This window comes from Zootoca vivipara, chromosome 5, assembly GCF_965207765.1.
Source record: "Zootoca vivipara chromosome 5, rZooViv2.hap1.1, whole genome shotgun sequence".
Taxonomy (NCBI): Eukaryota; Metazoa; Chordata; class Lepidosauria; order Squamata; family Lacertidae; genus Zootoca; species Zootoca vivipara.
This window is the reverse complement of record NC_142588.1, coordinates 85,675,232-85,702,488: the sequence shown is the minus strand read 5'-3', so window position 1 is coordinate 85,702,488 and position 27,257 is coordinate 85,675,232. Positions and strand designations below refer to the sequence as shown.

At 45.5% G+C, this 27,257-nt stretch overlaps 1 protein-coding gene across 7 annotated transcripts in view; it reads left to right on the top strand.

Annotated features, from left to right (window-relative positions):
* TBL1XR1 (TBL1X/Y related 1) overlaps positions 1–27,257 on the top strand; it is a 158,570-nt gene that overhangs the window by 62,614 nt on the left and 68,699 nt on the right. For all 7 annotated transcript variants that reach the window (XM_035133424.3, XM_035133426.3, XM_035133425.3 and 4 more), the window contains exon 2: positions 12,961–13,025. The gene's annotated coding sequence lies outside the window, so the exon portion shown is untranslated. The remainder of the gene's footprint in view (positions 1–12,960; positions 13,026–27,257) is intronic.

Genomic DNA, 27,257 nt, shown 5'->3' with positions numbered 1-27,257 from the left:
GTCCCCCACCAGAGGGACTACCCCTCCCCTAACGCTCCATGCTGCACCCCATCAATTGTAATACATAACTGCTATTGCAACACCGTCTTGCATCTTGCAGAGGGGGCTCATTGGAATCAGCTGGGATAAAGATGTCTTGCTGCCATCTTAATACAATAGGGCAGTGCCCCCCAGACTCCCCTTGTGGATCACTCAAATGTTGCTGACGGTCTTGGTGAACCACTTAAATCATTTCCCTGTCTGCCTCTTACCGTGGTTGCAACGTGCTGTGCTAGGTGCTGTATGGTTTTAAAATGTGTTTTTTATTGCTGCGTTTATATATTGCATGACATTTTATCGTACTAAATTTGAATGCCGTGGAGCTCACCCAAGAAAATAGAATACAAGAAATGGAAGTAGAGATAAAAATACAATCGAAAACCTACCTGAATATGTAATGTGGACATGTTGTGGCGATAGAGAATAAAGAGAAATAGGTGTTATTTTTGTGTGTATGTCTGTTTGTCTAGGTAGATAGGTACGTAGGTAAATAGATTCACAATTTTCCACACAAGTTTCACTAAAGTTAAATATGTTCCAAATACTTAGCTTATTTGAAATGTTTTATAGAATACAGTGGTACCTCTACGTGCGAATTTAATGCTTTCCGAACGCACATTTGTAAGTAGAAAAAAAAGTAGGAATGCATTGGGAGAAAAAATTCGTAAGTCGAAGCAACACTATCTAAAAATTCGTAAGTAGAAAATAACACATCCAAACCGCATCCAAGATGGCGGACGGAGCTCTATTTGTAAGTAGACACATTCATAAGTAGAGTTATTCGTAAGTAGAGGTACCACTGTACCTTGTGAGCCTGTTACAAACCCAGTTCTTTAGACAGCTCACAACAGAGCTCAAAACTAAGCAAATAAGCCAAGACAGTGTGAGAATCAGGATTATCAAATCAACAGAGAAGGGCCAAACTCCTTTGAAATTGAGAACGTTGCAAAGGCTGCTTTAATGCCAATAAACATGGAGAATGTTGGAGTTTTAATCGGCTTGTACCCCAAATGGACAGCAGGGACACAGCACTGTCTGCTCACCTAGGGGAGTACCTCCGAAAGCACTGCTTTTAGGAGTGTGGTGTGTGGCAAAATGTTGCTTTATGCCAAGGAAATGCATAATGCACTTTCTGAACTCTTTGGGGAGAAACGGCATGTTTTGAGGTGAATTCAGAGTGTTGTCTTCTTTGGCGATCACTCGTAGCCAAGTAAGATTGTCTTCCATAAACACGATTTTAACAATGGATCCGTAAGTGACTGTGGAGGCCAATTCTGGATCCACACGTCCTTCCACAGTGGGGACATTGGTTTCCAGGCAGGAGTTGATCACGGTGTGGATTTGCCAAGCGTGCCTTCCCCTTAGCACATTTCTCCCTTGCATCCTGAGATTGAGTTTATTCAAAGCCCGTGACACCTGTTCTCCAACTGGAGTGCTCGCAGGCCAGTGTTTCCCAGTTGTCAGTGTTTATACTACATTTTTAAAGATTTGCCTTGAGAGAGTCTTTAAACGTCTTTTGTTGACCACCAGCATTACGCTTTCCATTTTTAAGTTTGGAATAGAGTAGTTGCTTTGGAAGACGATGATCAGGCATCCGCACAACATGACCAGTCCAACGAAGTTGATGTTGAAGAATCATTGCTTTGACACTGGTGATCTTTGATCTTTCCTGTACACTGATATTAGTTCACCTGTCTTCCCAAGTGATGTGTAAAATTTTTGGGAGACACTGTTGAGGGAATATTTTGAGGAGTTGGAGGTAGCGTTTATAAGTGGTCCATGTTTCACAAGCATATAGTAAGGTTGGTAGTACAATAGCGTTGTAAACAAGCATTTTGGTTTCCCTGTGGATGTCCCGGTCCTCAAACACTCTGCACTTCAATCGGTAGATAGCCGCATTCGCAGAGCTCAGGTGATGCTGGATTTCGGCATCAATGTTTGCCCTTGTGGAAAGGTATTTGTGGAAAGTGTCGTATTGCAAGACGGCTCAACTGTAAGCAGGATTTTGCTTTGTTTCCTCCGGTCTGCTTGTTTGCAGAGACCCATTTCCACTGTTCCTCTGTCATATGTTGGATAGCATCCTTTAGAGCAGTAGAGGTGATATATATTGGGGTATAGGAACTAGACTCTATAGGCCCAGGAGGAAAGACAGGAACTTTTGGCTTCCTGAAACGGGCACATGTTAGAAAGATGGCCTTTGGGATTCCTGCTGGGGCAATGGTGGTAGGGCCCCCCTGAAGCGGTTTCTCCCCAGCTAAGCCTGCTTGTCTTGTCTCCAGTGGTGCATCACAGGACTATAAGTTGCCTGTTGGCTCAAACACGCTGGTGTGCGTTGGGTTGAGACCCAGGCCATGTTCATACTGTTGAACATGGCTGCACTCCTGTGTGTGCGTTTCCATGGGAGTAACACTCCCATTGACTGAAGTCAGTGGCATTCCTGAGTAAACATGCACAGTATAAATGCCATAAATCAGCACAAATGTGTAAGCTATATTATAAATGGTGCATTGCATGTTAACACAGTACATTAAAATGTATTATTATTTTCTATCCAATTTATAGTCCACCTTTTCTTCCGAAAGGTAGGGGTGAACTTTGGAAATGCAACATAGTGAGCGAGGACAAAATTTGGCCCCCTCCCTGAATACTTAGTTTCACAATAATTCATTTTGGTGCAGTTGCTTTTGAATGGGTTTTCTCTGTATGTACCTTTAGAATAGGATTATCTATATCTACCTACCTACCTACCTACCTACCTACCTACCTACCTACCTAATTCATCTATCTATCTATCTATCTATCTATCTATCTATCTATCTATCTATCTATCTATCTATCTATCTATCTATCTATCCCCCCTTGGCTTGGCGTGTGAGAGAACCACCTGCACCACCCTAAATCAGGTACAGGTGAAGGAATCCAGGTTTCCATCTGAAAATAAGCATTAAATATATTTAATTCCAACAAACCCACACAAATATTCATCCTTATGTCTCTCTCTCTCTCTCCCCCCCCCACTTCACAGTAAAATTCTTTTCCCCCATGGCTTCAGGAAATTTCTTCCTTTCTAGTCTCACCAGCCCAAAGTATGCAGAGTTGGTTGACATAATAGGTTACTTTGGGTAGCTGAAATAAGAGGGAATTGCCCCAGGGTGCCCGAGTTAATTTTTTTAAGACTCCGCAGTCCCGCGTGACACCCATCTTGTCTCTGTTCCCCACCCTGCAACCTGCCAGCTTGAAAATATTCCTTTGCAAATCCCTGGTCTGCGGCTGTTACGGTGAGAAAAGTTAAGAACAGTTGCACTTGCCAGCTCCCCAAAATAGAGATTTTAAATAGCTGTGTACAAAAAATGCTGTCAGCCAGAATGTCTGGGATTTGACAAATTTTTAGATGTGTGTGCATGCATATATTTGAAATGCCGTGTTATGTACTGGAACGCTCCTGTAAATAGCACAATTCAATGTCGTAAGGAAGTGTTACGACTAAAATTGACTCTCTCCATAACACCCATTCTGACTGACTGCTCAGGAGGAGTTGGTGGGTGCCGAAGGAGTCGGCAATTATAAATAGTAAACCAGCCCAGGTTGCTTGAAGGGAACTTGTTGAGCTTGGATGTGAAACTCTCCTGTTCCATGTGCTACAGTCCCCGTGTATGCACTTTATAGTAAAATCTGTGCTCAGGAAATGCTGGCTTTGCGTGTACCTCTCCAGTCCTGTGTGTGCATGCTGGATTGAGAGCACACTTATCTGTGCTTGAAAAATCTAACTCGGTTTCCCTGCTTGCGATTGCTTATCGGCCCTCTTAACATTTATTAATCACGTTTGACTGTGGTTACGCAGGGAGTAGCTTGCCATCACTTAGACCAGGGTTTCCCAAACTTGGGTCTGTAGCTGTTTTTGTTTTGGACTACAATTCCCATGATCCCTGACGTCTGGTTCTGCTAGCTAGGGATGATGGGAGTTGTAGTCCCAAAACTGTTGGCGGAGACCCAGGTTTGGGAAACTCTGATTTTGACAGGTGGACCGCAGCACTGGGGTCCTCCAAAATTGTTGGGCTCCAACTCTCAGCCAGCAGGTCTGATACACAGTCATGGTCTGGTTTTGATGCCTTCTTGCGTGTCCTGCATTACACCGGCCTGGCAGATGTGCCATGCCAGTTTTGCAGGTGTTTGTTCCTGGTGCCAGTGAAAGCGGGTCTTCCCCCAGCTCCACACCCCCTAACACAAATGCAGTTAGTCAGCAAGAGAGCAAGCAGGCAATCAAGCAGTAAGTTGGCCACATGTGTGTTGCAGCAGCCTTGTCGCTGACATGTTCCCTGCACATGTTGCGCTACCGCATGTCTACACAGGAGAGGCGGCTTTCATTTAAAAGCAGAGCAGCTGCTGGAACCCAGCTGACGTCACCTTTCAACCCAACTTGGAAACATAGCGGTTTTCTAATGTCTATCAGCTGCCATTGATGCACACGTCTTCCGCAACAGCTGCACCTCGGAGGGGAGGGACTCCACACCCCGGAAGACGTTTTTATTGGATGGGTGTCACGCTGGAAGCAGCAGTAAACAGACAGGGTGGGCCGCAGGGAGGAGGAGGAGATGCAAGATTTCAAAGCTGGCAATTATGTCTATCCCTGTCCACTCACGTGTAGATCTTAGTGATGTTGTGCCGAACCTTTCCCCTGTCTTTTTCAGTGATAAAGGAGAGGGGTAGCAGGAGCAAATGGAAGTTGCCTGCAGAAAAGCAGGGGGAAGAGAAATTATCAGAATTCCTGCTGAGGAGCAAGGCTGTTGCAACATGCTAAATGTATAAGGTGGCAGAGTGGTATCTTCTGCATTTTTAATATAAAAAAACCCTTCTGCCCACATGAACCGCAGGGCAGGCTCTTCTCAGAAAGGAAACATGCTGGTGGCAAGCAGCAGTTCACAAGAATGCAAGGACCCTGTATGCTCCTCCTGAAGATGCCAACATGATGTGTATATGCCAACTGCTATTTTGTTGAGCAAATTGTGCCTGTTGCTAGCTTGACGCTCCTCACCTACCCAGATGTTTGTGGTGTCATCATTTTGCATGGTGAGCGTTTGGCATGTGGAAAATAAGAGCAGATGTACCGTTCGATTTAGGGAGTAAAGAGATTTAAAAAAAACGCATTGCAAAAAAAATCCAGGGGGTATGAAGAAACATGGGGCTCTTTGTGTTAAAAAGGTCATTTGCCAACCACTGATGTTGCTTGCATCTGAATCTTCTTTACTTCTTGGGCTAGATTTTGCTGCTGGACTTGTTAGCTTTCCTTTATTGCTTAAATCTGTTGCTTTACTGCGTTTATTTTTCAACATCTGCACACAACTCTTGACACTTCCCTTTTTTGCCGAATAGCAGGACATAAATCTTTTAAATTAAAATGCAATACCAAAAGAAACAGTTTGTTCTCGATTTCCGAAACTTAAGCAACTGATTAAGAAGTGCTTGGAAATGATGTACAAGCAGTAAACGAAACCACATAACGAGAAGCTGCCTTAGACCCAGTCAAGATTATGGGCTTGTCTAGGTCACTGTTGTCTATTTAGGCTGGCTGTAGCTCTCCAGGTTCCGTGGCATCACCTGCGACCAGACCCTTTTTGAAACTGGAGGTGCCAAGGGTTGAACCCTGGCCCCCACACAATATAAAACACATGCACAATCACTTTGCTGTCGCCCTTTCCCGAAGGTGGTGGCGACATATTTAAACAGATCACGTCATTCCACCCTTAAAAGAAAAGTTATCAGTGGCACCTCGACTTACGAACGACTCGACAACCGAATTTTTCAACTTACGAATGGGGCAAATGGCCGCACACTTACGAATTTCTCAACATCCAAACGGAAACCACGGCGGTTTTAGATAGGGTTTTTTCGACTTACGAATTTTTAGATGGGGTTGCTTCGACTTGTGAACTTTTCCATTTCTAATGCATTCCTATGGGAAATCGCGTTTCCAATGGCGCTTTTCGACTCACGAATTTTTCGACCTACGAAGGTGCCTTCGGAATGGATTAAATTCGTAAGTCAAGGCACCACTGTATTTGTAGGATTTCTTACCCTCTTAGGTGGGTTGTAAGAATACAGTGTTAGATTTTAGACAATCTTTTAAAAGTGGGAGGGGATGGTTGGTATGATTCCCCCCCTGTGATTTTAAAAATTGTTTTTATTATTATAATGCTATGTAAACAATGTTTTTAACGCCATGCACCGCTCTGCGATCTTTGGATAAAAGGTGGTGTGGAAATTGAACAAAAATTAAAAAGTTGCTGGTAAAAACTTGAGCATATTGTTTTTGGCGAAGGAGGTGTATTGCCATCGGACAAGGTAGACGTTCATCCATGATGTTGGAAGTTTATGGAATATTTTGCGGTGAGCTACTGGATGCAGTAGGGACGTGGGTGGCACTGTGGTCTAAACCACAGAGTCTAGGGCTTGCCGATCAGAAGGTCGGCGGTTCGAATCCCCGTGATGGGGTGAGCTCCCGTTGCTCGGTCCCTGCTCCTGCCAACCTAGCAGTTCAAAAGCACTTCAAAGTGCAAGTAGATAAATAGGTACCGCTACAGCAAGAAGGTAAACGGCGTTTCTGTGTGCTGCTCTGGTTCGCCAGAAGCGGCTTAGTCATGCTGGCCACATGACCTGGAAGCTGTACGCCGGCTCCCTCGTCCAATAATGTGAGATGAGTGCCGCAAACCCAGAGTCGTCCGTGACTGGACCTAATGGTTGCAGTAACTGGCAGCCCCCTACAGTTAAGATAGTCTTTTTATTATTATTTAAAGCGTGATTCATTAATATGCAGCAGATTACAAATAGTTGCATTTTTGGTTTTCAAGTTCCGATTCCCTCAGGGAAATCACAGACATTAATTTGCAGTCGTAAAGATTAAACAGGTAAAGTCTGCGAGTAATGCTCATGCGTAGCGTAATTTCTTACTGCCCACCTGCCTTTTGTGTATTACTTAAGCTGTTCTCGGAAGATTCAGCACTGATGGTTGCATTCTGTAATAAACCAGTGTCAAATGTTAAAATTGGATGGGGGAGGAAGACAAGAACAAAAGGAGGGGTTAAGACAGGGGTCAGCAAACTTTTTCAGCAGGGGGCCAGCTCCAGTGGAGTGTTTCAGCCACCTTTTGCTATGGGGCCTCGCCTTGACTGACACAGCGACCTAACTAACACCCAGAGTTTCTGCTTGGTCTGAAATGATATCATTGGCCCTACATTGAGGTAGTACTGAAAGGGTGGCTGCTTTTTGCCTCCCAAAGGCAGCTAGTTATGCCTGTGATAGGGCTGATACGGACTTCAAACCGGTTTTGGCCGCTGTATTGTGCAGCCCTAGCACATGATTCAGAGCCACAGATTCTTGGCCTGTATCAGGGGTCAGCAACCTTTTCCAGCCGTGGGCCAGTCCACTGTCCCTCAGACCATGTGGTGGGCCCGGACTATATTTTGAAAAATAATCTGCAACGAATTCCTATGCTTCACAAATAACCCAGAGATGCATTTTAAATAAAAGCACACATTCTACTCATGTAAAAGCACTCTGATTCCCGGATGTTCCGCGGGCCGGATTTAGAAGGTGATTGGGCCGGATCCGGCCCCTGGGCCTTAGTTTGCCTAGCCATGGGCGATACAAAGAAAGCACAGTCCAAATGACAGCAATCAGAGTTCCAGATTTCTGGGTAGACCTGTTGAAGTCAAAGGGTTTGACTCTCCAGCGTTGAGCTACAGGAAACTGGGGGGTGGGGGTGGGGGCCCAAAGGATCTAGTCCAGCAACAGCAGATTAAGGTTGCAATGCTAACTCCCATTTACCCAGGAGCAAACCGTGTTAGATTCAATGGACTGACTTCTGAGTATGGCACTGAGGTTTCCAGCCCAAGGGAGCGATCTTAGGCATGCGAAGCCAGCGTAAGTTACGCTGTCTTAAGTTAAGCCAGCCTAAAGATCCAAACTCCATTCAGGCCAAGCCAGCCTAACCCTGGCAAAAGGAAAAGCCATTTCCTGTGGTGGGTCTTTCAGTGCAGACTTTCTACTGCCCCCCCCGCCCCTTTATTTAACCCACGATTGCAGTGTGGTTGCTGGGTAGAAGAATCTGTTGATGGGTGACTACAGTTTGTTCACAGGGAGGTTACCTTCCCACCCCCATCCCTTTGCAAAAGTGTGAATGTTCTGCTTCACACCAGGGTCATGCTCTTGAGGCACGTGTGTGTGTGTGTGTGCGAGGAATTTTTCTTTGAGCTTGGAGAAGGTCCTGGGAAGGTTGGCTTCCGCAACAGCGTGAGCCTGCATAGCATTGACGAGGGACCTTGTGGCGCTACAGGTGTTGATGCTGGCGGTGATTATATTTATATATGCTGCCCTTTCTCTTGCGGAGCACAAGGCAGCGCACATAATTCATGTACTGTGTTGACACATAATGCAAGAATGATAATTAAATGCCATCCGTTATAACAGCTAACAGCAAAAAACCAGCAGCGACTCCCTAGGTTAGAAAGGCCTCATATTTTACATCAGAATTTCCCAAACTTGGGTCTCCAGCTGGTGTTTTTTTTGTACTACAACTCCCATCATCCCTAGCTAGCAAGACCAGTGCTCAGGGGTTGTGGGAATTGTAGTCCCAAAAAACAGCTGGAGACCCAAATTTGGGAAACACTGGTCTACATGATGCACAAAAATTCTGGGGGAATAGGCATGTCTTTAATTGCCACCTAGCTGGGGGGGGGGGACACACACCTATTGTTGGGCTTCTACATCCAAAACGGCCAATAGTCAGGGATGGTGGGAGTTCAGCAACCCCTGGAAGGCCAGGGACTTTAGAGTCCCTGCTCTAAAGTGTCCCCTCCCAGTCCTTGGGGATGCCTTTTGATTCTAGGAATTGTTTGTATAGATCCACCCTGCTACCCCCTCCCTCCTGTCATTCTTTCTTTCATTTCCCCCCCCAGTTGTAGGGAGGGGTAGAGATCTTCATGCTCATGGTTCCAAACATCTGAGTTACATTTATGCTGGTTTTGAATGTAGGTCAGTCTTTGTGTGTCGCGAAGCCTTGAATGCACAGTGAGGAAAATGAGAGGGAGCCTCTTGGCTTGCCTTCTTGGCCTGTTCTATTGGGGGGGGGGAATGTAGCCTTTACCTATGTTTTAAGCCACCCATTGGAATTAATAGGCACATTCATTATTTTCAATGGGTCTACTATGAATATGGCTAATGTTGGATGCAACCCATAATTCTCAGGGTTTGAGTCTCTGTCTCCACTCAAACAGAGAAAACATGTAAAATAGAAAATAGCTTATTTTGCAATATGAGGGGGAAATAAGCCCATTTGCTTTGATTGGCTTAACTAATGTAACTGTTTAGGGAAGTTTCTAAGGTTTGATGTATTTATTGTATTTTTAATATTTTATTGAGTGGCTGGGGAAACAACAACAACGTTTTAAGCAGTGTCACATGGATGCCGAATTTACTCCTTTTCCGACACTGCTGCCATCGTACTTTTTCTCCTAGCTGATACCCAAATGAAAAACGGGGAAGGGGGCGCACACCTGGGCCCTCGCCACAATGTCCCTGGTACACCGACAACACTTTAGACCACTGCACAATCACATATCTGTGCTAAAGAGCTTATTCAATTGAACACGCTTGGAAATTCTCCTGCAAAAAAGCAATAACAACAGCAACACATCTGGCTGGGTTTCCCCAACCACCCTCTTCAAGCCTTTATGCCTGGGGGACATTGGGGGGTAGGACTTGCATACCTGTTCCCTGTCTCCATTTCTGGTTTTACAGCAGGAATTTTGTGCCCAGGCAAATGCTGGAACAAGACTAGCATCTCAAGGAAAATGCCTTAAGGTGACGGCTGGACCCTGGCATCATTGTGGCAGGGTCAATGGCACCTGTGGTGGGCCATCTGAGAAGGATCACTTTCTTTGTATCAAGCACATGTTTACTAAGCAACGTTGTTGTTTAGTTGTTTAGTCGTGTCCGACTCTTCGTGACCCCATGGACCATAGCACGCCAGGCACTCCTGTCTTGCACTGCCTCCCGCAGTTTGGTCAAACTCATGTTCGTAGCTTCGAGAACACTGTCCAACCATCTCATCCTCTGTCGTCCCCTTCTCCTACTGCCCTCAATCTTTCCTAACATCAGGGTCTTTTCCAGGGAGTCTTCTCTTCTCATGAGGTGGCCAAAGTATTGGAGCCTCAGCTTCAGGATCTGTCCTTCCAGTGAGCACTCTATATTAAATAGTCCACTGTATCAGTGGAAGCCGTGTTCTGAATATCTCCTGCTTCTAAAATACCTTCCAGGCGCCTGCTGAAAGCTGACCTATTCTCTCAAGATTTTGGCGGGGTATAATTCTGCAACTGTCTGGGTCCCCCCCCCCTAAAAAAAATAATTCCTAACTTTGATACTGATAGCATTGTGGGTTTCCTGCTTTGTTTCATTTTGCGTTTGCTGTGTTTTATATTGGTACGTTAAGCCACCTTGGAAACTCTGGGTGCGAAGAAATAGCTGCAACAAATGCACGCACATAGTAGGATTGCAGCCTCGCCTGCGGGAAGTTGTTTTAGGAAGGTTGAAGCCATCCACATTGTTCATCTTAATAGTGGTCCCCAGGCATTTGCAGCAACTGCATCGAGCAGCAGTCTTGCTGTTACTAAAGGGGGCATTAGATCTTGCATTTGGATGGAGCATTGTGGGTTCTAATTTAGGGACCCTAAATTAGCGGTAGGTGCCCTTTGCAAAGCAGCATGCGCCAAGCAGTTTTCTGGACCCGACCCAGGGCTTTCCAGGACTGGAGGAGGCAGTGTCATTTAGTTGTGACACTGCTAGATACAGTATCCCCCCCCCCACTTCATTGTCCTTCCCCCGCCCCATCCCCCAGTGCAGCAGTGTGTGGATTGGGCCAAGTGTTGCCACCTTGCTGCTTTTTAGCCCCATCTCTGATCCTGCAGTGCATTTGTGTGTTTAGACCTTTAACCTCCCCCTTAAATAAATTCAGACAAGACTCAAATTTTGCTTTGGTTTTTGGCAGAATTTAGGCCAGGCCACAACTTTATTGATTACAGCAAGTGAGTGGTTGCATAGGCTCTGGTTCGACTAGAGATGTAAAATTTCCAAAAAAAAATTGAAGCTCTGGAAACCCCCCCCCCCTGTTTTGTCCGGAAAAATATATATGACAATTTTCGGAAAAATTGGAAAAAAATGCTACATTAGCACTTCTTTTTTCTTTTCCAGACTGAAAGTCATTCTGTTACTTTAGAAACATAAAATATAACTATGGAGAATTTTAATGGGCATAAAATTATCACAACTAGCATATTAAAAATATAGTGTATCCAAACAGGAACTGAAATTTAACTTGTCATTCATCACTGTTTGCTATGCAACATGCTTACTCCACCTCCCATGTTTTGCCCATGAGACCTTATGTATTTCCTCACACTGATGTGTGTGGTCTGTTAACCACTTTAGTTTACTACTATATGCTTAAATTAGTTTATTTCACTTTTTAAAGACTGTTTTACAGCATTTAATGTTTAAAATATTTTCATTTCTTTTTAACTTTCATAACACTTCTCTGATTGCCACAACAACACATATACTTGAAGGCCCTTTTTGTTGCTCTATATTTTCTTCCAGTGCTTTGAGGCCTAGTGAAGAGGAACAGGACCAATGCATACCACACACATGCAAAAACAAAACTGAAACCTTTTTCTTTTCTGGTGACAACAGCACCTCCTAAAGGAAGAAGTGTATCTTGTTCTTGCATTGGAGAGTTCAGTTTGTAACCTAGGACTTGCTTGTCCTCACAGAAATTAGAATAATCTGATACCATACATAGTTTTTTAAAAAACGATTTATAAAATATTTGAACCCCTTATCTTAAAATATTTTATTCATCATGTTAAAATAAAACATTCCATAATCTATTTTTTATTTTTCCAATTTTTTTCCAATTTTTCGGGGAAAAACAAAAAAGACTTCAGGGAAAAAATGGTTTTTTTCTGAATTTTTCTGGTTCCCCCCGGGCTTTCACATCTCTAGGTTTGACTAGTTCCCTGCACCGTTGCAGGTAGCACTGACCCAGGTTACCAGCATAGGTCAGCCAAGGGTGAACACCCGGATAGGCAGAAAGCCGGGAACAGGCTATGTCTGCCACCCAGATGTCCCCCCTGGACTCAGGCACGGGCACAACCCCCTCACAGGGGTTGACCAAACCATTCGAGTCCCTGGATTCCTTTAACGGAATACCCTTCAGATAGGGATGGCGAGAGCGTTCTCCCATCCCTATCACCTGAACCAGTGCCTATCTGCATCCGCAACCTTACAAGTTGTGACAATTTGCTACGCGGCAGGTGAAACCCAAATGGCAGCAGCCAATCAGCCAAGTGGGGGAAATTCCTGCTGTGCCCCTGTCCCAACAACAGACGACACACGACAGCATAGCAAGGTCAAGCGCAAGCCCTAAATAAAGGGAGAGGTGGGCGGGTGTTCCGATGCACGCACCAAAAGAGGAAGCGCTTGGTCCCGTGCATCAGCATATATAGGTCCCTTGATCCGTTTAGCCTGCATCCCATTGGCCCGATTAAGCCCTGCATCAGGGGACCTACCAATAGGGTGTTGTGGCTATCTAATTATACCCACCCACAAGGGTTTGGTTGCCAGGTCTCACCGCAATACGTGCCCTCTTTTAGGGAGGACCCAATCTATTCTAAATGTGTTAACATATATTTACTAACTTTTGCCTCCTTGGAAACATTCCAACAGCTCACCCTCTCTACAAATCCAGCGGTGAGAAATTCCAGGCTTTTCCCCTTTAGAAAATCTTCTGAGCAATCCACTGTCACGTTATGATGTGTTAACATCCCTTTCTGTTTTAAAATGGTAAACCTTTTTTCCCCTTTTCCTTTCCAGTACCATCTTCCTGTGACGGGAGGCTCCTAACAGGACACCTTCCACCCATCAATGCACTGCCAATGGTAAGTTCAGGGAAACCCCCTTTGCAAAAGTTTCTTGTGCTGTGATGCGGCCTTTACCCAAAACCTTCAGCAGCAGGAGAAGAGGCAAGCGCATGCGCTGCTAGGCTCAGGAATTCTTTTTTCTATAAAAGCACCCAATTATTTTTGCATACGTGGAGGCCTGTTTCTCCACCTGACCGTAGCGGTGTCCGTTTTGACAGCTGCATTTGATGATACCTGTGCAGTTGGTAGCACAAAATTCTTCCCTGGCTAAACTGGAGCGTTACTCTTTTTCATAGCGAACTCAGGTGACAACAGAAATATGGTCTTTGAGAAATGGGAGAGGAAGGTATTGGCATACTCTGGGGAATATAATAATAATAATAATAATAATAATAATAATAATAATAATAATAATATCCCCAAAGCTTGAGGATGTGTGTATGGCCACATAATGCTGTTGGTTGGCCAAGAAAACTGGAGGAAGGGAAGATATGGGGTGAAGATGAATGGAATGAGCATTGTCCCAGTATAACAGTTTCTGTACCCTTGCCAGTGTGATAAACTCATAAGTGACTTTGCCACCATCCGGAGGGGCTTCTTATTGCCTGTTGGCACTGAAATGGGTAGAGTTCACTTTTCCTGCCTTGAGTCTAGAGATTCTGGGATCCATGCTTTTGTGCCAACTTTGTATTTACATGTGTTGGCATGAGAAATCGCCACGATTCGCCACGTGTGAATATTGGAATCCACCATGGGGTTTCGAACTGGGTTTTTAAATCACATTTCATAGGATTTTGCTTACATGAGCAAAAATACCCCCACAAAACACATACACAAATAAAATTACAGAATTGGGGTGTGGGAGAAGGCCAATGTTGGCAAACTGATGGTACTTCCAAGCATATGGGAGACTTGATGTTTGTATCTTTGGACAAGAGTCCCATCATTTCCGCAGCTTCTGAAGGAACAAGTTTTGGCCTCTCTTGTTTCTCTATTTAATTACTATGAGATGCACTTCTGATTCAGGGAATTAAACAGAATTCAAAGCCCTGTTCTATGTACCCAGGCTCTTGGATGCAAGTCACATTCAACTCCCGTTGCTTAATTTCAGGCGCCTGCACCGAAAATCCTAAATGATGAAATCCTAAATGATGACAAGGTTGTCATCGTCATCTGCCCACCACTGAACTGTAGCATAAGCCCCTTGCAGATATTCAAACTGTACGCAAGGAGGCCGACCAAGGTTGCCTTGACCCACCTTGCCCATTTCTGCCCCATGCAGCATTTGTACATTTGCCCTGCAGCCTCTGTGTCTTGATGCCAGCGTGGATGGACCTCGTCCGTGTGATCTGTGTTTCCCCTAATGGAGTGCCAGGTGTAGACCCCATTGCGCGCGCACACACACACACACATTGTGGGGTGGCAAGGATGGTGAGCATGTGTGCCCTGGGGAGGTTGGATTTCTGTGACCCTGAGCCACATGTGCAGTTCTGAACAGCTGCGTAGAGTTCTGCTTTCCATAACACACAGCTACTGTTCAGAAGAGACCTCTGATTTGGGTTCCCCAGTGCAGCAAGGCTAAAGGTGTGGGTGGATGAAAAATTCTCATCCTAAGCAGAGTGTGGGTTTGGACACAAGACTGAGAACTTTCCAGCCCCTCCTTGTAGCATTCTTCTGCTCTTTTTTTTTCTTAAATTGTTTGATTTCTCGCCTGTGCCTTTCTCCAGCAGAATACAACCCCTTCCCTATATTACTTCATACTTGCGTACTGTGACTTAGCCAAGATTGAAATACTGTTCTGCATTATTGCCTCTCTTAAAAAACATGACTCACTGCATATTAAACTACTCCCTACACTTCATTAATTTTTAAAATACCAGGAAGAGGCTGTTTGAAGTCTTACTGGGTTTTCTCCTAATTTCCCCCCTACAGGTTGTGCCAGAAAATAAGTATTTGTAGAGTCTTGTGGGCCTGTTACTCGGTGTAGTGATAACTGATTCATAATTACTGCTTGGAGCAGGAGGAGAGAGAGAGGCCCTTTTCACTTTTCTCCTCTTTTTTTCCGGTCTTTCGGTAGAAAAAGCCTGGCTTTGGGGGGAAAAAAATAGTGCACAGAATTTGTGTTTATTTTGCCATTCGCCCTGCATCAGCGTGGAATTCGGTGCTGGGTGAGAAAGTCACGGTTGTGAGAATGTCCGCTTCTACCTTATTTATTTATTTAAAAAGGAAGTTTCTTTCCATTGTGGCTACGAAAGGCAGGCTTGCGAAAGGGCTGTGGCTCGGGAGCAACCAGCAGCCTTCCAGCTAATATAGCAGTGTTTCCCAACCAGTGTGCCTCCAGATGTTTTGGGACTACAACTCCCATCATCCCTAGCTAGCAAGGCCAGTGGTCAGGAATGATGGGAGTTGTAGTCCCAAAACATCTGGAGGCACACTGGTTGGGAAACACTGTAATATAGGCTCAGCCTCTGGCGCTAGGACTCTGCAATCTCCTGCCCTTCTGGCGAAGCCTTGGGAGAGCCACATCTAATCTGCGTGTAAGACCAGCTTAATTTTATCCCTTTCTTTGTGGTATTTGGGCGACATCTGAAGCCACGGTGGGCAACCTGTGGACCCCCTGGTTTAATTTCATGGCGGCCCTCGGGCCTAATTTCACAAGCTGCTCACAAACTATCAGTTCAGACCTATGGCAGGAACAACCTTTCACCTTGTCTCTGCATTGGGCGCTCTGCTGCAAAATGACTCCTTAATCTGACCTGTGTAGCGCATTCACCGCACTGGTGGTGTTATCTTGTTTGTCTTAACTCCCTCTTTAAGCTCCCCACGGTGCTGCCCATCACTACACCTTGTAGTAGCCAGCTCCGTAGTTTTAACCACATGCTGTGTGAAGAAAGACCTTCCTTTTCGCTTCCTTGGACTCCCCCACCCTTCGGTTCCTTGGATAATCCTGGGTTCTAGTCATACACCTGTCTGCTTAATCTCAGAAAGCACTATATTATTTGTGGACGGAACTTTGTTTTTAACAACAACAACAACAACTATTTTATTGTTTATACCCTGCCCATCTGGCTGGGTTTCCCCAGCCACTCTGGGCGGCTTACAGCATATATAAAGGTAAAGGTACCCCTGACCATCAGGTCCAGTCGTGTCCGACTCTGGGGTTGTGGCGCTCATCTCGCTCTATAGGCCAAGGGAGCCGGCGTTTGTCCGCAGACAGCTTCCGAGTCATGTGGCCAGCATGATTAAGCCGCTTCTGGCGAACCAGAGCAGCACACAGAAACGCCGTTTACCTTCCCACCGGAGCGGTCCCTATTTATCTACTTGCACTTTGAGGTGCTTTCGAACTGCTAGGTGGGCAGGAGCTGGGACCAAACAACGGGAGCTCACCCCGTTGTGGGGATTCGAACCACAGACCTTCTGATTGGCAAGCCCTAGGCTCAGTGGTTTAGACCACAGCACCACCCGCGTCCCAAAATACATGTATTGCTTCCAGGTCATGTGGCCAGCATGACTAAGCCGCTTCTGGCGAACCAGAGCAGCACACGGAAACGCCGTTTTGTAAATCATCAGTGAATAAAAATTTCCCAATACTAGGCTGCTCTCAGATGTCTTCTAAAGGTCAGATAGTTGTTTATTTCCTTGACATCTGATGGGAGGGCGTTCTACAGGGTGGGAGACACTACTGAGAAGGCCCTCTGCTTGGTTCCCTGTAACTTCCCTTCTCGCAGTGAGGGAACTGCCAGAAGGCCCTCGGAGCTGGAGCTCAGTGTCTGGGCTGAATGATGCAGCCATTGCCACGTGTTTTGGACTGCTGCTCCCATCGGCCCCAGGCAACCGGTGGGATTGGCCATCCGAAACACCTGGAGGTCACCAGGTTGTATAAAGCTCCAATACCGTGAGCCTCACCGCAATCCCCAGGTAGCTCAGTTGGTCAAGCAAGAGACTCTTAATCTCAGGGTCGTGGGTTTGAGCCCCACCTCGGGCAAAAAGATTCCTGCATTGTAGGGGGTTGGACCTGGTGACTTCACTGTCCCTTCCAACTCTACGGTTCTATTAATTGGTTTTGTGTTTTTGTGGCTTTTCCTGTTTCTTGAAAGGAGGAGGTGTGCAAACTGCATTCCTTCTTTAATGCTGCTTGGTTTTTACTGTTCTGCTTCTTTATTGGCCTCTCTTGCTTCAGGGGTGAGGTTTTTTGTGTGGGTAGAATTGGGGTGGCTGCTCCTTTACGATTCCACGTATCCTTCCTTATGGAGCATAAACTCCAACTTAAGCTCCTGTTTACTGAGCAAGTGCCAGAAACGGGGGCCGGGGGCCTCGTAAAACCGCCTCTGGCTCCTAAAGAGCCCTGCATTGGCCTCTTGTCTTTAAGTACCCACTTCCCTTCCCCGGATTGGCCCATCAGAAATCTATCATTGCTTTTAGTGGTCTGTTTTTTGCTGCTTCCATCGCTATCAACGCAAAGCCCAGAGGGGTCCATTCCTCTGGCCAGTCTCACCGCGGATATTGGCATTAGGCATGTGTTGGCAATACTGAGCCTGTTTTGGGGGTGCGGGAAGAGGGAAGAGCACTTGTAGACGTTAACTGTTAAATGGGGACTAATAAGGAGGCATGCAGGAAAGTTCTTAGTTCTTTCGGTGTTTTTAATTTTGCAATACAGGCAAATGCGCCTATGGTTGTATTTTGTATATAGTGCTATGAGAATGCTCTTTTTGTGCTGCGTCAACAGAAGACCGCCTTCCTAACCTTTCATGCCGTTCGACTGCTTGCTTAATGATCTCTGGCTGACGGTATTAATAATGGTAGCAATATTTGTCAGTCCCTTTTATCCCACGACTCCCTTGAGCTTAGGGCAGTGCACATGGTGTTCGCAATGTGGATTTTTGTCTGTGCAGCACCTCTTGAGACGTAGGTTAGGCTGTAAATGGCCATTGCTGCAGTAGGCAGCTTCTTGGCTGAGTGGGGCTTTGATGTTTGAGCTCCCTAGTTCCAGTTGGGACACTCTAACCACTAGGCCAGGGGTAGGCAACCTAAGGCCCATGGACCAGAAGTGGCCCACGGGGGTCGTTTAACCGTTCCATGAGCTGCCCCCGAACTGAGCTGCCCGCTCAGTGAGTCCCTGCGCGCAGTGCTAAACCGGCGCAGCGCGGGGACTCTCTTCCAGTGTGCCGAAAACCGCGCCTGCGCAGAAATCGTGCCTGCGCGTGCTCAGACGCTGGAAATCATGGCCGCGCATGCTCACGTGCATGATCCAGCTCACAGAGGGATCTTCACGTCCGAAAACCATGATGCTGGAAACCAGACATTGCTCAGCCACTGACAGCCACGGCTTCCTGTGAATTTGTCAAAGCGCCTTTTAAAAGCATCTGAGTTGGTGGCCATCGTTGCATCTTGTAGCAGATTTCAGAGCTTAACTATCCCTTATGTGAATAAACACTTCGTTTTGCCCGTCCCGAATTTTCCAACGTTCATCTTGATGGCACAAGACCACCACCCAGTTCTAGTGTTATGAGAGAAAGAGCAGTGGATTCTGTTCTAAAGGACTCTCATGGGTTGCAGACCTGATTCCCATGCTAAAAAAGAAAGAAAGAAAAGATCCTTTAATAATCAGCCCCTCTCTGAAAGGACAGATGCAAATGTCCTCTCCGTTGTCGCCTGCTTTGCCCAGCAGCTGAGCTCTCATCTTGAGTTCCTAGGCTGAATCCAGATAAAGGCCTGCCACCAATAAATATGAAGGCTTTAGCCCACATAAGCCATCCATACAACTGCAGAGGGGCTCCTTTTCGCCTCCTCACATCTTGCAAAACTCTGTCATGGATGCAATATTCCGGTGCAGCGGTGTGTTTGCAGTTTGCTGTTCCCCCATGAGCAGATGGGGAATCCCCATAAAATCCCACCAACATTTCTCGGTTTGCAGTTTTAGTATTTTAAAGACCACTAAAGCTTTATACATACAAGCTGCTGAGAAAAAGAAAGAAAGAAAAGATGATGACCCACGATAGCAGGGCTGGATCAAATGGAAGAATGACAATCCAGTATTTTGCTGACCAGATGCCTCTGTTTAGACACAAAACCTTCTGGCTGGTTTTGGCAGTAACGTGCATAAAGCATCGTGTGATTTTTAGAGGCATGGTTTCTACCCCAAAACAGCAGCCTTGCATCTCCTCTTCCTCTTCCTTTCCCTTCCAACAATCTCAGTTAGTAGAGCATGAGACTCTTATTCTCAGGGTTGTGGGTTTGAGCTAATTGTTAGGTATAATATTCCTGCACTGCAGGGGGTTGAACCAGATTATCCTCGTGGCCCCTAACAACTCTACAATTCTGTGATTCTGTGCGTAAAATGTGGTGTCGTTGCCTTGTGAGTTTTCCACGCCCTCGTTCCACTTTATTGGCTGAAGCACAACGGCGATGTGACATTACATGTTGAGTTTGCGCTACTAGGTGCTACCAGGGTCAGAAGAGGAGCCATTGTGAGGCTGCTGTCCTTTAGCGGTTGCTAGAAGCCTCATAGCAGCCTTCCCCCTTGTTTAGCATTGCCACTGGTAAAAATATGTTTCCTTTGTGATTTTGAAATACAGTACAGTCATACCTCATATTATGTTTACTTCATGTTACGTTTTTTCAGATTGCATCCCGCGGCGACCTGGAAGTTCTGGAAAGGGTTACTTCCGGGTTTAGCCGCATGCGCAGTAGCTCTAAATCGTGCTTCACGCATGAACACAAGTGCCAAATCACGCACAGATATGCACTTCAGGTTGAGGACTTTTCACGTTGCAAACAGGCCTCCAGAACGGATCCCGTTCGCAACCAGAGGTACCATTGTACAGCTAAGGAAACCAAGCTAAGGTGATTAGGAAATTCCTCCCTTGCTTACGAGTTCTGAATTTCCAGACCTTTATACTGAAGATGGTTTGGACATAATGCTAAATGATAGTTGAGCATCACAAGGAGGGTGCCTGAGCAAGCCTTGGGCTTGAATCCTCACCCCGCAGTCTCCTCCAAGGCCATGAGAATTAATTCCACGCAATTAAGTGCACCTGAACCCACAGAAACCGTGTTTAGTCTTAGCTGTGGTTTACTGAAACAAACCAGCTTCCAACAGTTTATGAAGCTGAGTTGTTTCACTAAACCATGGTTAAGATTAGTCACAGTTTTAGGATTCCTGCAAGAAGGAATGGCTGTGACGGAAAACAGGAACGAGTGCTTCCAAACTCTTCTTGCAGCCACACTAGAGAAGGGGAGGGGCAGGTTGGATTAGATGACCCTTAGGAGTCCTTCCAACTCTCCAACTCTGTGATTCTATGAATGCTGCGGCAAATGGACTGATTCTCCATTATAACAGCAGCTTTGTGCCTTTATGCATAACATTCAAGCATGAAGCTGGTTAATGTAGGTGGCAGAATCATGTGAAAAACAGCAACAGATATTTTGTAATGGAAAGGTCTGGAGCATAAAGGCAATGAGTCATGTGCACCGAAGAATGACTGCGAGGGTGAGGTCGGAGCGCATAGCAATTCAGAGCACGCGTATGTGGTTATTGCTGCTCTGAACATAATAGTGTTGAATGGTAAAGTTCAGGAGGGGTAGGCGAAACCAATCAATTCTCTAGGCAGTGGGGGCTAGAACATTGGGATCCCACTCACTGGAGCAACTTTATTACGCTTGCCTACAGCAGAAGCTACATGGTGCATAATATACAGCCTCAAGAATCCTGGTGCAGGATTCTTAGTCAGTTATTATTATTTATTCCCGTGTTTGGGCTCCTGTACGTAAGATGTCAATTCATATTGCCCATTTGACAGAGTGTAGACTGGACTCTCTCAGTTCTTAGGGTACACAAAAACATAGTCTGGAATGTAAAATTAATATTTCATAGAGTACAGTATCAGCTTTCATTTAAAGAAAAAAGGTTTCGAGGTTTCAACCGTGGTATGGCTAAAAGTTCGCAAAATGCACAAAGGAGAAGAGAGCATCATTTAGATTTTGATTGCTTGAATCTAATCCCTAGAGAAGCAGCCAATGAAATGCAACAGAATTGAGCCATAACTTCTATTTATGCAACTGTATACCGTACAAGAAAAGTCATCGAATGGCTGCAGACCGAGATCAATAACATGGGACCGTAGCTCCATAATAGGCAAAGGAACAAGCTGAAAACACAAGCTGAAAATACACATTTGGAAGAGAATGTGGAGCTTGCAAAACAACTTCCATGGTTCCTCGTTCGGCTTGATCTTTTTCAAATGTTAAAGATAGAAAAAATTCTTGAGGCTCAAGCAATTAAATGCTTGAGGGCAATTTCCTGAAAAATCGTCAAAACGATTCCAAATGACTTAGGGCGCCACTTTTAACTCGTTCCTTGCTCTTTGGGGTAATGTATGGGAGTCATGCCTGTTTCATTCTCCAGAGCCGGAGGGATTTCAAGAATCATACCTCCACTGTTTTTTAATCAGCCTGGATCAGTTGGTTAGAGAGTGGTGGTGATGATGCCAAGGTTGCGGCTTCGATCCCTGCATGGGACAGCTGCATATTTCTGCATTGCAGGAGGTTGGACTAAAATGATCCTCGGGGTCCCTTCCAACTCTACAATTCTACGATTCTATGATTGATTGTAGGGCTTTAACTTCATGTGTTGCCTCTTGCAACCCCCCCCCCCCAAAAAAAACCCAGCAAGACCAGATTGTATGACGTGAGATAGAAAGCTTCACAGACTAAATCTTTAGCCCAAAGTGAGGGAAACGTATGCAAATTTGCACAGTTCATTTGCACAATTTATACAGGTTGTAGAGTTTGGTGCGCCTTAGTGGAAAGTTTGCATTAGTGAAGAGCACGCATAACCCCGGCTATAATCTGGAATCATCGCTCGTCATAGGGCTCCTGGTCATGTTTCAAAAGTCCTCCAAGATGCCTGGCTTGGTGAGTCCAAAGAGAGATGTTGGGTATCACCCGCCATTCAGAGGGTCCAGCAAGGGGCGGGCAGTTGAAGAACTTGTTGCTGTCACCCGATGGCTGCCTCGGTCGGCATTCCAGGACGAAGGGGACTCTTAAGTGCTGTAGTGTTTAGTGGCATGCATCTGTAATAAACACTCTGAAACAGACTTTGCTCCAATGTGTTGATTGGATGATAACAATGGCAAAGGTGCTGGTGCGACAGGCAGACACCCCCCCTTGCAATCCTTTCCCACCCACCCATTGAATTGTAGAGTTTGAAGGGACCATGAGAATATTCTAGTCCAGCCCCTCTGCAATGCAGATATCCAATGTGGGGCTTGAACCCATCTCCCTGAGATTAACAGTCTCATTCTCTATACCAGGGGCCAACAACCTTCTTCACCATCCCTCAGACCATGTGGTGGGCTGGACTATATTTTGAAAAAAATAATGAATTAATTCCTATGCCCACAAATAACCCAGAGATGCATTTTAAATAAAAGCACACATTCTACTCATGTAAAAACACCAGGCAGACCCCACAAATAACCCAGAGATGCAGTTTAAATAAAAGGACACATTCTACTCATGTAAAAACACACTGATTCCTGCACTGTTCGTGGGCCGGATTGAGAAGGCGATTGGGCCGCATTCGGCCCACGGGCTTTAGGTTGCCTACCCCTGCTCTATACTGTATTTTTAAATATATATATATGGAAAGAGCAAGCATGCACAATATACAGAGGTATTTAAGAACATGGTTGCGAACTATGGGCAGGCTCCATCCACAATGTGTTTTTTGACCCATGTCTTTTCTGAAATATTTATAGGGGAAAGTTGAAACTTCCTAGCGTGTTCCTTCTCACAAGCGCCCTCTTCTCTTAGAAATGAGATGTGGCCAACCTTCTGTGGAAATGCAGAATGTCCCCCCCCTCCCCCCCTTTTTGGGGTGTGCGTGCGATGCAGCCGCAAGTTTGACTGGTTGTGAACCACCAGGCTTTTTGAGTACTCGTTAAAATAATAATAATATGGCAATGAAAGAAACAGCATATAAAAACTGCCCATGCAGTTTCCTTTCATGGCAAACAACAAGGGACACATTCAGGAGTATCAGGTACATAACAGACAAATTAAAGAAGAAAATAGATGGCCAAAAGGTTAAAAGGGAATGAAAACACAAGCTTTAATAGTCACAAGATCAAATGAGGCATTAGTTAATTTTCCTCCCTTTTTTGGTGCAGTTCATCAGAAGTTCAAGCAATTCAACTGAGCGATTGAACTGGAGCAGAGCGCTGTGCCAAAACCCCCTGATTACTGATAGCATAAACACAGAAATAACAAACTGAACCTAACGCTCGATGTCATCTCTCACATAAGAAATTGCTTCTGAGAATGTTGGAATTCTACCCGAGTTGCAAGGGGCGACCCACACTGCGTGCGAATGCTCACAATGGCTGCGGCCGCAAGCAACAGTTGAGAAATTATTTCTTGCTAATGAGCAATCAAGCCGGATTTAAGATTCAAATGGCTGAGGCAGGGTGTGTTGGGGGCAGCAACAATTCACAGTTGCAGGAGGTACGGGAAAGGAAAGAGGAAATAGCTTGTTTACTGGAGGTGTAGCTGAAAGTGATGGATCATCAGAACGGGAGCATTACTACTTCTGGCATATGCAGAGTTTAGAGATGGGAAAAAGGTATGGGTTGTGTTTAAAGTGGGGGAACGCAGTGTCCTGCCTATGGACTTTTAAAAACATATGGCCAGGCTATCTAAATAAAATTAATTCCCATTGCCCCTCGCCAGATGGTTTTTCAGTATTTATATGCACATAGGTTTTGGTTTTTTAAAAAAAATAAATAAGGATTTTCAGGCATGCAACTTGGTCATTTAAATTTGTTGTCTGAGTTTGCCTTGCAATCTGAGCTACCGGTACTCTGAAGGCACTGTGCATGTTAGGGCAAGCACCTCAACTTCTTGAATAATAATTATAATTATAATTATAATTATAATTATAATTATAATTATTTATACCCCACTCATCTGGCCGGGTTCCCCCAGCCACTCTGGGCGGCTTCCAACAAAATATACCCAGGTGGCGCTGTGGTTAAACCACTGAGTCTAGGGCTTGCCGATCAGAAGGTCGGCGGTTCGAATCCCTGTGACGGGGTGAGCTCCCGTTGCTTGGTCCCAGCTCCTGCCAACCTAGCAGTTCGAAAGTACGTCAAAATGCAAGTAGATAAATAGGAACCGCTACAGCGGGAAGGTAAACGGCGTTTCCATGTGCTGCTCTGGTTTGCCAGAAGCGGTTTTGTCATGCTGGCCACATGACCTGGAAGCTATACGCCGGCTCCCTCGGCCAATAATGCGAGATGAGTGCGCAACCCCAGAGTCGGTCACGACTGGACCTAATGGTCAGGGGTCCCTTTACCTTTACATCTGGCCGGGTTCCCCCAAATATTAAAATACAGAATATTAAAATAACAAAATATTAAAATACAGAAATTCATCAAACATTAAAAGCTTCCCTAAACAGGGCTGCCTTGAGATGTCTTCTAAAGGTCTGGTAATTGTTGTTCTCTTTGAATGCTCTCTTTGGGAGGGCATTCCATAGGATGGGTGCCACTACCGAGAAGGCCCTCTGCCTGGTTCCCTGTAACTTGGCTTCTCGCAGCAAGGGAACCGCCAGAAGGCCCTTGGCGCTGGACCTCAGTGTCCGGGCAGAACGATGGGGATGGAGACACTCCTTCAGGTATAATGGACCAAGGCCGTTTAGGGCTTTAAAGGTCAACACCAACACTTTGAATTGTGCTCGGAAACGAGCTGGAAGGAGTGTCCGCATTAGCTGCTGTGCCATCATTATGAAAAGTGGAGAGAAGAAGTGTGTGGATATAATGAAATTTAAAAAACGTTGAAATATACATTTCCAAAAAAAACCCAGAAGTTATTTTACTTGGTATGGTAGGTTCAGAAATTCATAAGAATGATAAAAGAATTGTTTTTATATGCGACCACTGTAGCAAGAATATTAGTAGCCCAATGACGGAAGCAAGAGGAGATGCCAACAAAAGAGTGGCAAGGGAAATTGATGGACTGTGCCGAGCTGGCGAGACTAACAGGGAAAATTCGAAACTGGCAGGACCAGATTTTCCTAAAGGACTGGAAGAAATTTATGTTGTACCTGAAAGACAATTGTAATTACCTAACATCGTTTGTAGGGTTACAAAACATTTTGTAAGGAGGTCTTTATAAATTATTGTGAAAATGATTGTGTGATTAGCTGTGATTAGCTGACAATCAAAAAGAAGCTTTAGTTGAGATTCCTTCCAGCTCTACAGTTCTATGATTCACGCAGCCCGCAGTTGAACTGTGCAGTTTGCTGACACAAGATGCAATGGCAGCCACCAGCTTGGATGGCTTTGAAAGCGGATTGGACAGATTCACGGAGGGCAAAGCTGTCAGTGGCCAGTAGCCATGATGGTTGGGTTACACCTCCACTCTCGGAGGTAAAGTGGCTCTGTATTCCCATTTTTCTGGGAATCATGAGTCGGGACAGTGGTGTTGCGGTCAGGTCCTGCTTGCAGGCGTTGTACAAGTTATCTGGCTAGCCACTGTGAGCAGCATGCTGGACTCAGAAGAGCCTTTGGTCTCGTGTGGTACAACTGGCAAGGGGCTGCGCACGTGTGCCAGCTCGGACCCCTGTTACCATTCTGATCACCCCCACCCTGATTCAGCTCCCTGTTTCAGGGAGGCTCCCTGCATATTTTCGAACACCGAACTCCCCCTCCGCGCATGCCACGCCCCCTCCTCCCGTGTTAACACAAATCGAAAACTTGGAGAACGCGTCCAACGAAATCGTCTGGCAAAGAGGGATTCAGGGCAGACAAGAATTCCTTCATGCGTGGCATAATCGCTTGAAGGAATTTGCTGTGGTAGTCTGAGGTGACGGACAGCAGTTTGGCTTGCATTAAATGGGTATTAGAGAAATTCAAGGAGGATTAGTGCCCTTGTTGATGGTGGGAGCAGAGGGAGAAGAGTGGGGAAGGGCTATTGCCTCCGTGCCCCTGTTGCAAACTTCCCCAAAGGGTCTGTTTGTCCACTGTGGGAAAATGCATGCGGAACTAGGTGAATATTTGACACTTCTTCAACGCCCCAACTGGAAGCTTATAATAAAATTTCCCTGTAATGTTTGTTTCCTTCTCTCTCTCCAACAAAAATAAGAAGTCCTTCATTTTGCAAGTGTTCAATAGCCCGGTGCAAAATGCTCCTGGCTAATTTCTAACACTGCCTCAGACTTAAGTTGACTGCGACTTGTCACAGGGCATGGCTTTCTGAGAGCGATTTTTTTCATAGCATATAAGCAGTTTTCATTACGTTCCTTAAATTATGTGCCCTCTGTGGGAGGAACCCCTAGAACAAATTTTAAGGTACAGAGTAGGGGGTGGAAGGAATCCCGATGGGATGCTTACTCAGGTTTGTATCCAACACAGTGCTGTGCAATATTCACTCAGTGTGCTGCTTTTTCTGGGAAATAAGCACTGGGAAGTGTGAGGCTCCTGGTGTGTAGGGTACCAGTTTCTTCCAGAAATATGGCTTGGAGTCAGTATGTGGAGGTAATGAGCACTCTCTTTAGAGGTCCCTGTACATTGTCAGGTTTGAGGGTTTTCTGATGGATAGGTTTTGGTACTAGTTCAGGGTTGGTTCTGCATGTTATGCTAGACATACTGCACTTGTTAGCTGCTGATTCTCTGTACCTGGGCCCTGGAGACCGATGATGATGATGATGATGATGATGATGATGATGATCATCATGTTCCCTGGAGACCCTTCTTCTTCTTCCTCCTCCTCCTCCCTCCCTCCCTCCCTCCCCTCCTCCTCCTCCTCTTCCCTGGAGACTGATGATGGTGATATTGTTGTTGTTGTTATTCCCTGGAGACCGTTGTTGTTGTTGTTGTTGTTGTTGTTGTTGTTGTTGTTGTTGTTGTTGTTGTTGTTCCCTTCACCTGTAGATCTCGGGAAGGTTCAGAACATAATAATATAATATAAAAACCACAAAATACAAAGTAAAAAATAAGAACAGCCAACGAATAATCTCATCTCCCACAACACCTATAAGAAGGCACTGGATATCAATCAACCAAACGACTGATTGAAAAGGATCATTTTCACCTAGCGTCTAAAGCTGTATAATGAAGACGCCAGACGAGCCTTCCTGGGGAGAGCATTTCACAAATGGGGAGCCGCTGTGGAAAAGGCCCCTTCTCGTGTTGCCATCCTCCGGACCTCTCGTGGAGGAGGCACATGAAGAAGGGCTTCAGATGATGATCG